Source organism: Oncorhynchus tshawytscha, linkage group LG01 (assembly GCF_018296145.1).
Source record: "Oncorhynchus tshawytscha isolate Ot180627B linkage group LG01, Otsh_v2.0, whole genome shotgun sequence".
Classification (NCBI taxonomy): Eukaryota; Metazoa; Chordata; class Actinopteri; order Salmoniformes; family Salmonidae; genus Oncorhynchus; species Oncorhynchus tshawytscha.
In genome coordinates this window covers 79717439-79729688 of record NC_056429.1, presented here as the reverse complement: position 1 = coordinate 79729688, position 12250 = coordinate 79717439, and the positions used below count along the sequence as shown (strand labels likewise).

At 43.1% G+C, this 12250-nt stretch overlaps 1 protein-coding gene across 1 annotated transcript in view; it reads left to right on the top strand.

Moving 5' to 3' along the window:
• The window catches only part of LOC112257688 (RNA binding protein fox-1 homolog 3), a 737323-nt gene that overhangs the window by 236786 nt on the left and 488287 nt on the right, over positions 1–12250 (top strand). The window contains 1 exon segment of the mRNA XM_042326209.1: positions 10444–10502. The gene's annotated coding sequence lies outside the window, so the exon portion shown is untranslated.

Genomic DNA, 12250 nt, shown 5'->3' with positions numbered 1-12250 from the left:
ACAATTAGCAGGCCTGCGTCTTGTGACCGTTGCGTACGTGTAGGTATGTACGGCAGGACCAAATCAGAGAGATAGGTAGGAGCAAGCCCATGTAATGCTTTGTAGGTTAGCAGTAAAACCTTGAAATCAGCCCTTGCTTTGACAGGAAGCCAGTGTAGGGAGGCTAGCACTGGAGTAATATGATCAAATTTTATGGTTCTAGTCAGGATTCTAGCAGCCGTTTTTAGCATTAACTGAAGTTTATTTGGTGCTTTATCCGGGTAGCCGCATTGCAGTAGTCTAACCTAGAAGTAACAAAAGCATGGATTAATTTTTCTGCATCATTTTGGACAGAAATGTTCTGATTTTTGCAATGTTACGTAGATGGAAAAAAGCTGTCCTTGAAACAGTCTTGATATGTTCATCAAAAGAGAGATCAGGGTCCAGAGTAACGCCGAGGTCCTTCACAGTTTTATTTGAGACGACTGTACAACCATTAAGATTAATTGTCAGATTCAACAGAAGATCTCTTTGTTTCTTGAGACCTAGAACAAGCATCTCTGTTTTGTCAGTTTAAAAGTAGAAAGTTTGCAGCCATCCACTTCCTTATGTCTGAAACACAGGCTTCTAGCGAGGGCAATTTTGGGGCTTCACCATGTTTCATTGAAATGTACAGCTGTGTGTCATCCGCATAGCAGTGAAAGTTAACATTATGTTTTCGAATGACATCCCCAAGAGGTAAAATATATAGTGAGTGAAAACAATAGTGGTCCTAAAACGGACCCTTGAGGAACACCGAAATTTACAGTTGATTTGTCAGAGGACAAACCATTCACAGAGACAAACTGATATCTTTCTGACAGATAAGATCTAACTCAGGCCAGAACTTGTCCATTTAGACCAATTTGGGTTTCCAATCTCTCCAAAGAATGTCGTGATCAATGGTATCAGATGCAGCGCTAAGGTCTAAGAGCACAAGGACAGATGCAGAGCCTCGGTCTGACGCCATTAAAATGTAATTTACCACCTTCACAAGTGCTGTCTCAGTGCTATGATGGGGTCTAAAACCAGACTGAAGCATTTCGTATACATTGTTTGTCTTCAGGAAGGCAGTGAGTTGCTGCGCAACAGCCTTTTCTAAAATCTTTGAGAGGAATGGAAGATTCGATATAGGCTGATAGTTTTTCATATTTTCTCGGTCAAGGTTTGGCTTTTTCAAGAGAGGCTTTATTACCTCCAATTTTAGTGAGTTTGGTACACATCCGGTGGATACAGAGCCGTTTATTATGTTCAACATAGGAGGGCCAAGCACAGGAAGCAGCTCTTTCAATAGTTTAGCTGGAATATGGTCCAGTATGCAGCTTGAAGGTTTAGAGGCCATGATTATTTCATCATTATGTCAAGAGATATAGTCCTAAAACACACAGTGTCTCTCTTGATCCTAGGTCCTGGCAGTGTTGTGCAGACTCAGGACAACTGAGCTTTGAAGGAATAAGCAGATTTAAAGAGGAGTCCGTAATTTGCTTTCTAATAATCATGATCTTTTCCTCAACGAAGTTCATGAATTTATTACTGCTGAAGTAAAAGCCATCCTCACTTGGGGAATGCTGCTTTTTAGTTACCTTTTCGACAGTATCAAAAATACATTTTGGATTGTTCTTATTTTACTCAATTAAGTTGGAAAAATAGGATGATCGAGCAGCAGTAAGGGCTCTTCGATACGGCTCGGTACTGACTTTCCAAGCTAGTCGGAAGACTTCCAGTTTGGTGTGGCGCCATTTCGGTTCCAATTTTCTGGAAGCTTGCTTCAGAGCTTGGGTATTTTCTGTATACCAGGGAGCTAGTTTCTTATGAGAAATGTTTTTAGTTTTTAGGGGTGCAACTGCATTTAGGGTATTGCGCAAGGTTAAATTGAGTTCCTCAGTTAGGTGGTTAACTGATTTTTGTCCTCTGGCGTCCTTGAGTAGACAGAGGGAGTCTGGAAGGGCATCAAGGAATCTTTGTGTTGTCTGTGAATTTATAGCCCGACTTTTGATGCTCCTTGGTTGGGGTCTCAGCAGATTATTAGTTGCAATTGCAAACATAATAAAATGGTGGTCCGATAGTCCAGGATTATGAGGAAAACATTAAGATCCACAACATTTATTCCATGGGACAAAACTAGGTCCAGAGTATGACTGTGACAGTGAGTATGTCCAGAGACATGTTGGACAAAACCCACTGAGTCGATGATGGCTCCGAAAGCCTTTTGGACTGGGTCTGTGGACTTTTCCATGTGAATATTAAAGTCACCAAAAATGTGAATATTATCTGCTATGACTACAACGTCCAATAGGAATTCAGGGAACTCAATGAGGAACGCTGTATATGGCCCAGGAGGCCTGTAAACAGTAGCTATTAAAAGTGATTGAGTAGGCTGCATAGATTTCATGACGAGAAGCTCAAAAGACGAAAAGGCAATTTTTTTTGTAAATTGAAATTTGCTATCGTAAATGTTAGCAACACCTCCGCCTTTGCGGGATGCACGGGGGATACGGTCACTAGTGTAACCAGGAGGTGAGGCCTCATTTAACACAGTAAATTCATCAGGCTTAAGCCATGTTTCAGTCAGGCCAATCACATCAAGATTATGATCAGTGATTAGTTCATTGACTATAATTGCCTTTGAAGTAGGGGATCTAACATTAAGTAGCCCTATTTTGAGGTATCACAATCTCTTTCAATAATGGCAGGAATGGAGGAGGTCTTTATCCTAGTGAGATTGCTAAGGCGAACACCGCCATGTTTAGTTTTGCCCAACCCAGGTCGAGGCACAGACACGGTCTCAATGGGGATCGCTGAGCTGACTACACTGACTGTGCTAGTGGCAGACTCCACTAAGCTGGCAGGCTGGCTAACAGCCTGCTGCCTGGCCTGCACCCTATTTCATTGTGGAGCTAGAGGAGTTAGAGCCCTGTCTATGTTGGTAGATAAGATGAGCGCACCCCTCCAGCTAGGATGGAGTCCGTCACTCCTCAGCAGGTCAGGCTTGGTCCTGTTTGTGGGTGAGTCCCAGAAAGAGGGCCAATTATCTACAAATTCTATCTTTTGGGAGGGGCAGAAAACAGTTTTCAACCAGCAATTGAGTTGTGAGACTCTGCTGTAGAGCTCATCACTCCCCCTAACTGGGAGGGGGCCAGAGACAATTACTCAATGCCGACACATCTTTCTAGCTGATTTACACGCTGAAGCTATGTTGCACTTGGTGACATCTGACTGTTTCATCCTAACATCGTTGGTGCTGACGTGGATGACAATATCTCTATACTCTCTACACTCGCCAGTTTTAGCTTTAGCCAGCACCATCTTCAGATTAGCCTTAACATCGGTAGCCCTGCCCCCTGGTAAACAGTGTATGATCGCTGGATGATTTGTTTTAAGTCTAATACTGCGAGTAATGGAGTCGCCAATGACTAGGGTTTTGAATTTGTCAGAGCTAATGGTGGGAAGCTTCGGCGTCTCAGACCCCGTAATGGGAGGAGTAGAGACAAGAGAAGGCTCGGCCTCAGACTCCGACTCGCTGCTTAATGGGGAAAACCGGTTGAAAGTTTCTGTCGGCTGAATGAGCGACACCAGTTGAGCATTCCTACAGCATTTCCCTCCAGAAACAATGAGAAGGTTGTCCGGCTGCGGGACCGTGCGAGGGGATTTATACTAACGTTACTATCTGTACTTACTGGTGGTACAGACGCTGTTTCATCCTTTCCTACACGGAAATTACCCTTGCCTAACGATTGCGTTTGAAGCTGGGCTTGCAGCACAGCTATCTTCGCCGTAAGGCGATCGTTCTCCTGTATATTATGAGTACAGCGACTGCAATTAGAAGGCATCATGTTAATGTTACTACTTAGCTTCGGCTGTTGGAGGTCCTGACGAACCACGTCCAGATAAAGCGTCCGGAGTGAAAAAGTTGAATGAAAAAAAGTTGAGTGAGGGGAAAAACCAAAAATATAAACGGTAATTAAAAAGTAAAAACCGTAAAGTTGTCATCTAGCAAAGTATGGTTGGCAACAAAACGCACAAAACGCACAGCAACACGTAAACAAGTCTGCAAGTTGTGACCAGAAATGGCGTCAGCAAATGGTGGACAATGTAGGAGAATGAGTGGAAGGCTTCACATTGTCACATACACATGGTTAGCAGATGTTAATGGTCACATACACATGGTTAGCAGATGTTAATGGTCACATACACATGGTTAGCAGATGTTAATGGTCACATACACATGGTTAGCAGATGTTAATGGTCACATACACTTTTGGCCTTCCTGTGACATCGGTTTACCAAGAAGACAGTGAATGTTCTTGAGTGGCCGAGTTACAGTTTTGACTTAAATCTAATTGAAAATATTTGGTAAGACCTGAAAATTGTTGTCTAGCAATGATCAACAACCAATTTGACAGAACTTGAAGAATTTTTATGTGAATAATGGTCGAATATTGCACATCCAGGTGTGGAAAGCTCTTAGAGACTTACCCAGAAAGACCCAGAGCTGTAATCACTGCCAAAGTTGCTTCTACAAAGTATTGCCTCTGGGGTGCGAATAATTACGTAAATGAGATATTTCTGTATTTTGTTTTCAATACATTTGAAAAATATTCTAAAAACACGTTTTCACTTTATCATTATGGTATTGTGTGTTGGTATTGGGTGAGAAAAACAAACAATTTAATTCATTTTGAAATCAGGCTGTAGCACAACATGCTGAATAAGTCAAGGGGAATGAATGCTTTCTGAAGGCACGTATATACAACACGTCCATATGGAATATTATACAGTAAACTCAAACTCCCATGTTACATAAAACAGACAGACAGTCAGTTAACAGAATAATCTCATTGGAGTTGTAGTTTGTTCAGTGTGATGGACTCATCTGCATGTTTTCTCATGGTCTCACCGTCCTGGCTGTGTGGCTGTTGATTATACATCTTGACCTCAGGGCCTTAGGTCATAAAGACAGAGAGCGAGTTTATTGCTCGATCATAATGAACACACACACACACGCACGGACACGCATGCACTCACAGAAACACAATTAAAGAGAAGTAGCTTGGCCCAAAGTCTAGTTAAAGCTAGTGTGGTAGCAGCAAGGCTCCTCAAGCCTCTCTCTGGGTGTACAAAATGGCATCCTATTGCCTACATAGTCCACTACTTTTGACCAGAGTCTCTGGTCTAAAGTAGTGCACTATACATGGAACAGAGTGCCATTTGGGATAGCCTATGTCTCTTTGACTCATTTGGGCTCCTGTGTGGTACAGTGGTCTAAGGCACTGCATCTCAGTGCTAAAGTGATCACTACAGACACTCTGGTTTGAATCCGGGCTGTGATTGTGAGTTCCATAGTGCGGTGCGCAATTGGACCAGCGTTGTCTGGGATTGGCAGATGTAGGCCGGCATTGCAAATAAGAATTTTTTCTTAACTGACTTGTCTAATTAAATAAAGGTTACATTTTAATAAAAAAATTGTACTATGAGCCACTTGTCATTCCTCTCTCTGTTACCATGGAGACCTGCTGTATGGCATGATAGCTTCACCACTGAGGAATATATTCCGTATGTCTTCCCTCTCTGGTCTCTTATTGAAGGAGAAACATATTTAATGAAGGAAAGATGGAAAAGATAGGGGAAGGAAGGAGGAAATGATGGAGGGAGGAAGTGAGGGAGAGAGGTATACAGAGAAAGAAACGGAGGGAGAGTGAGAGAGAGCAGGAGGGAGAGAGAAGAGAGAGAGCAGGAAGTGAGAGAGAGAGAGAGAGAGAGGGGGGAGAGGGAGAGCAGGAGGGAGAGAGAAGAGAGAGAGAGCAGGAGGGTGAGAGAAGAGATAGAGAGCAGGAGGGAGAGAGAAGAGAGAGAGAGCAGGAGGGAGAGAAGAGAGAGAGCAGGAAGTGAGAGAGAGAGAGAGAGAGAGAGGGGGAGAGGGAGAACAGGAGGGAGAGAGAGGAGAGAGAGATCAGGAAGCAGAGAGAGAGTGAGAGAAGGAGGGAGAGAGGAGAGAGAGAGACAGCGCAAGCCAGGGTCTCTGTGTGTGTCTGTTTTCTAAAAACTGCTTGGCGATAAAAGACCATCTCTCCATCTGGTTTACACTCCTCTACATTTGTTGTTTTGTTTCTTCACTGATCTGCTCTCTTCAGGTAAAAATCTACTGGGACTTTAAGCTCTGAATTCCGAGTGTGCGTCCCAAATGATACTCTACTCCCTATATAGTGCACTACTTTTGACCAGGTCCCATTGGGACAACAGCCTCTGATCACTCAGACAACAGCCTATGATCAAATGAAACATTACATTTTTGTCTTGCTTTTAGGAGAAGAGAAAAACATCCTCAACAGAACCACTGTGGTTTGTGTGTTAGAGGTAGAGAGAGAAGGGTAGAGAGAGAAGGGTAGAGAGAGAGAGGTAGAGAGAGAGAGGTAGAAAGAGAGAGAGGGGTAGATATAGAGGGAGTGGAAGAGAGAGAGTATTCAAGAGAGAGAGAGAGGGAGAGAGAGAGACGACGGACAGAAGGAAGTGTGTGTGTGTGTGTGCATGCGTGCGTGTGTGTGTGAGAGAGAAAGCGAGAGAGAGCTTAAAATCAACCATTAAAGACTACCAGAACCCACTGGATTCTCAAATTACATTGAATGAACTACAGGGCAAAATACAAACCTGTGGCGTTAATGGTATCCTCAATTAACTGATAAAATATACAGACCACAAATTCCAATTGGCTATACTTAAACTCTTCAACATCATCCATAGCTCTTCCCAAAAATTTGGAACCAAGGATTAATCACCCCAATCCATAAAAGTGGAGACAAATTTGACCCCAATAACTGCCGTGGGATATGCATCAACAGCAACCTTGGGAAAATCCTCTGCATTATCATTAACAGCAGACTCGAACAGTTCCTTAGTGAAAACAATGAACTAAGCAAATGTCAAATTGGCTTTATACCAAATTACCGTACAACAGCCCACGTATTCACCCTGCACACCCTAATTGACAAATTAACAAACCAAAGGCAAAGTCTTCTCATGCTTTGTGGATTTCAAAAATGTGGCATGACGGTCTGCTATTCAAATTGATGGAAAGTGGTGTTGGAGGAAAAACATACAACATTATAAAATCCATGTACACAAACAACAAGTGTGTGATTAAAATTGGCAAAAAACACAAACATTTCTTTCCACAGTGCCATGGGGTGAGACAGGGATGCAGCTTAAGCCCCACTCTCTTCAACATATATTTTAACGAATTGGCGAAGGCACTAGAACAGTCTGCGGCACCCGGCCTCACCCTACTAGAATCTAAAGTCAAATGTCTACTGTTTGCTGATGATCTGGTGCTTCTGTCCCAAAACAAGGAGGGCCAGAAGCAGCACCTAGATCTCCCGCACAGTTTCTGTCAGACTTCGGCCCTGAAAGTAAATCTCAGTAAGACAACAATAATGGTGTTCCAAAAAAGATCCATTTGCCAGGACCACAAATACAAATTGCATCTAGACCCCATTGCCCTAGAGCACATATAAAAATGTACAATACCTCAGCCTAAACATCAGCGCCACAGGTAACTTCCACAATGCTGTGAATGATCTAAGAGACAAGGCAAGAAGGTCCTTCTATACCAACACAAGGAACATAAAATTCAACATACCAATTAGGATCTGGCTAAAAATACTTGAATCACTTATAGAACCCATTGCCCTTTATGGTTGTGAGGTCTGGGGTCCGCTCACCAACCAAAAATTATGTATACAACGTAAAACATCAAATAATGCATGCAGAGCAGAATTAGGCCGATACCCGCTAATGATCTAAAACAGCCATTAAATTCTACAACCATCTAAAAGGAAACCATTCCCAAACCTTCCATAACAAAACTATAATTATTTGACATATTGGAAAGAATTAACTAAAAAACAGATCAAACTAGAATGCTATTTGGTCCTAAACAGAGAGTACACCGAGGCAAAATACTTGACCACTGTGACTGAGCCAAGCTTAAGGAAAGTTTTGACCACAGGAAAAGGGCAACCAGTAAAGAACAAACACCATTGTAAATAAAAACCATATTTATGTTTATTTAGTTTTCATTTTGTACTTTAACTATTTGCACATAATATGACATTTGAAATGTCTCTATTCCTTTGGAACTTTTGTGAGTGTAAAGTTTAATGTTCATTATTTGTTGTTTATTTCACTTTTGTTTATTATTTATTTCACTTGCTTTGGCAATGTTTATTTCCCATGCCAATAAAGCCCTAGAAATTAGTTGAATTAAAATTGACAGAGAGAGAGAGAGAGACAGGTAGAGAGAGAGAAAGAGAGATGAAGGAGGGATGGATGAGAGAGAGGGAGAGAAGGGGGGAGAGAGGAGTGAGAATGAGAGAGGGATGGAGTGGTCATGTCTTCCTGCTCTCTTCTGTGCCACCTCTTCTTCCCTGTGTGTTTGTGTGTGTGTGTGTGTGTGTGTGTGTGTGTGTGTGTGTGTGTGTGTGTATGTGTGTGTGTGTGTGTGTGTGTGTGTGTGTGTGTGTGTGTGTATGTGTGTGTGTGTGTGTGTATGTGTGTGTGTGTGTGTGTGTGTGTGTGTATGTGTGTGTGTGTGTGTGTGTGTGTGTGTGTGTGTATGTGTGTGTGTGTGTGTGTGTGTGTGTGTGTGTGTGTGTGTGTGTGTGTGTGTGTGTGTGTGTGTGTGTGTGTGTGTGTGTGTGTGTGTGTATGTGTGTGTGGGGGGTGCGTGCCAGTGTTTGTGTGTGTCTGCGTGTGTGTGCCAGTGTTTGTGTGTGTGTCTGTGTGTGTGTGTGTGTGTGCCAGTGTTTGTGTGTGTCTGCGTGTGTGTGCCAGTGTTTGTGTGTGTGTCTGTGTGTGTGTGTGTGCCAGTGTTTGTGTGTGTCTGCGTGTGTGTGCCAGTGTTTGTGTGTGTGTCTGTGTGTGTGTCTGTGTGTCTGTGTGTGTGTGTGTGCCGGTGTTTGTGTGTGTGGGTATGTGTGTGTCTAATCCTTACCCCTGGCGCAGTCTGTATCCTTTGAAAATGAGCAGAGGTAATCTCCACTGGCAGGAGAGACACAGACAGTGTGGACACGTACTTGTGTGTGTGTGTGTGTCATCTTTCTATCCCATGTCCTCTATTAGATTGTGAAAGGTTAGGTGGTGTTTGTGATCACTCTGTGTCATGATTAGGCACCACTACCACACGTCACCATCACATACTGCAATCTGTTGACACACACACACACTCACGCACATGCACATACACACACAATGTGCCTGTACATGCGAATGAAACACCTGACACATGAAGCATACATGACAACAAAGCAAATAAAACTCTCTGGAAGGAGAGAGTGAGAGTGGAAAGGATGGATGGAGGGAGGGACAGAGAAGGATGAAGGATGAAGAAGGATGAGAAGGATGAAGGGATGGAGGGAGGTAGAGAGGTATAGTGTGGTAGGGTGAGCAAGGTGGTGTGGTGTGACAGCAGAGTGTCTTTCAATCTGCATCCCAAATGGCACCCTATTCCCTACATAGCGCACAAAGTAGTGCACAATAAAAGGAATGGGGTGCCATTCGGAAATATTGAAGCCAACCTGCTTCTTGTTAACAGGGATTTGTGCCATAGCAGGGGGAAGAGAGGGATGGAGAAGACGAGAAGATGAGATACATTGTTCAAAAATAGATGTTACTGAAGTAGAGGTGATCTATTTTCCCTATCCTCTCCTTCTTCTCCTCTCTTCCTGTATATTTCACTCACTCACTCACTCACTCACTCACTCACTCACTCACTCACTCACTCACTCACTCACTCACTCACTCACACACTCACACACTCACTCACTCACTCACTCACTCACTCACTCACTCACTCACTCACTCACTCACTCACTCACACACCAGGCAGATCGCTCAAGCTTGACTTCAAAATTGGACATCTGTCCATGTGCTGAGAATGTTGGGAAATCTATTAAGTAAGCTTGGGTTATTCTAGGGCATTGTGGACGGGGTTGTGGGATGGGTGTTAATCCCATGACTCCGGATTCGAAGGTTGCGTGTTCAATATTTGTTTTAACTATATCCTACCTTATTCGGAATGAATACCTAAACTTAATGTTTAGACCCTATCAAAAACCTTAACCATTAGCTTTGAAATTTGACTACTTGGAAATGTGAAGTTTGGAGAAATTGAACGATGCTGAGCAGGAGGAGTCAACTGAGAGTGTCAAAAAAGGAATTTGATGTTTAAAGCAACTTCAAAATTAACATCAGAATCTGAAGTCAAATTGATAAAACTGTGAGATCATGTCACGCACACACACACACACACATACACAGACAAACCATCCCTTCCCCAATATCTGATCTCTGACCTCTTCCTTCTCTCTCTTTACTCATGACCCTTGTGCTCTGTTTCTCTGTACTCAGTCGATTCTGTGTGTGTGTCTACAGGTTCAGAGTAAAGAAAGATCCACACCCTTCTGACTCCACCTCACATCCTGACCATAACAGTGAGTACTACAGTTCATATATCATGGCTGGGATTTTTCTCTATCTGTGACTGGGTTACCATCTGATGTTTCAGAGAGTGTTTCCAAAAGAACTGAAGTTGTTATTGCTGTTGTGTTGTTTTGAGGGCTATAGTTCCAGTAGGCCTAGTTGATACTACTGGGAGGACGGATTGGCATAAATCATTCATTACAATTACAAAATACAACTAAGTTTGGCACACCTATATTTTGGGATGTGAATACTTATGTAAGTAAGGTATTTGCAGCATGCACTGTATACACATTTTTTTTAACTAAAAAATATTATTTATTTTTTGTATACAGTTCATGTGGAAAGTATGACTTCTTCAGCATTTTGTTATATTACAGCCTTATTATAAAATGGATGACAAAAAAAATCCTTCATCAGAACCTTTGCTTTGAGCAAAAACCAAGCCATTAGGTCAAAGGAATTGTCCGTAGAGCTCCAAGACAGGATTGCATCAAGGCACAGATCTTGGGAAGGTTATCAAAAACATTTCCACAGTGGCCTCCATCAATCTTAAAATGGAAGAAGTTTGGAACCACCAAGACACTTCCTAGAGCTGGCTGCCCGGCCAAAGTGAGCAATCGGGGGAATGGGGCTTTGGTCAGGGAGGTGACCAAGAACCAGAAGGTTACTCTGACAGAGCTCCAGAGTTCCTCTGTGGAGATGGGAGAACCTTCCAGAAAGACAACCATCTCTGCAGCACAGGATCGAGGGAAAGATGAACGGAGCAAAGTACAGAGAGATCGTTGATGAAAACCAGCTGCAGAGCACTCAGTACCTCAGATTGGGGCGAAGGTTCACCTTCCAACAAGACAACGATCCTAAGCACACAGCCAAGACAACGCGGGAGTGGCTTCGGGACAAGTCTCTGAATGTCCTTGAGTGGCCCAGCCAGAGCCCGGACTTGAACCCGATTGAACATATTTCTAGAGATCTGAAAACAGCTCTGCAGTGACGCTCGCTATCCAACCTGACAGAGCTTGAGAGGATCTGCAGAGAAGAATGGGAGAAACTACCCAAATACAGGTTTGCCAAGCTTGTAGCGTCATACCCAAGAAGAATAAAGGCGATAAGCACTGCCAAAGGTGCTTCAACAAAGTACTGAGTAAAGGGTCTAAATATTTATGTAAATGTTTCATCAGCTAAAATAAAAGTTCCCAGAAATGCTCCATACGCACAGAAAGCTTATTTCTCTGAAATGTGTATTTCATCCCTGTTAGTGAGCATTTCTCATTTGCCAAGACAATCCATCCACCTGACTGGTGTGGCATACCAAGATGATTAAACCTGCATGCTCATTACACAGGTGCTCCTTGTGCTGGGGGCAATAAAAGGCCACTCTAAAATGTGCAGTTTTGTCACACAACACAATACCACAGATGTCTTGAGTTTTGAGGGAGTGTGCAATTGGCAATGAACAAGACGAGCACAGTTTCTATCTCCCTTGGAAGTGTACTTGCACACACGCTGTCCCACCTCAACCGCTCTCAGCCTAGTGCACTGGGAACCCTGTGTTTGTTATCAAGAACTGCAGGAATGTCCACCAGAGGTATTGCCAGAAAATTGAATTTCAATTTCTCTCCATTAACTTCCTCCAATGTAGTTTTAGAGAATTTGGCAGTACTTCCAAACGGCCTCACAACCGCAGAACACGTGTATAACGTTGTGTCGGCGTGCGGTTTGCCGATGTCAACGTTGTTAACGGAGTGCCCCATAGTGA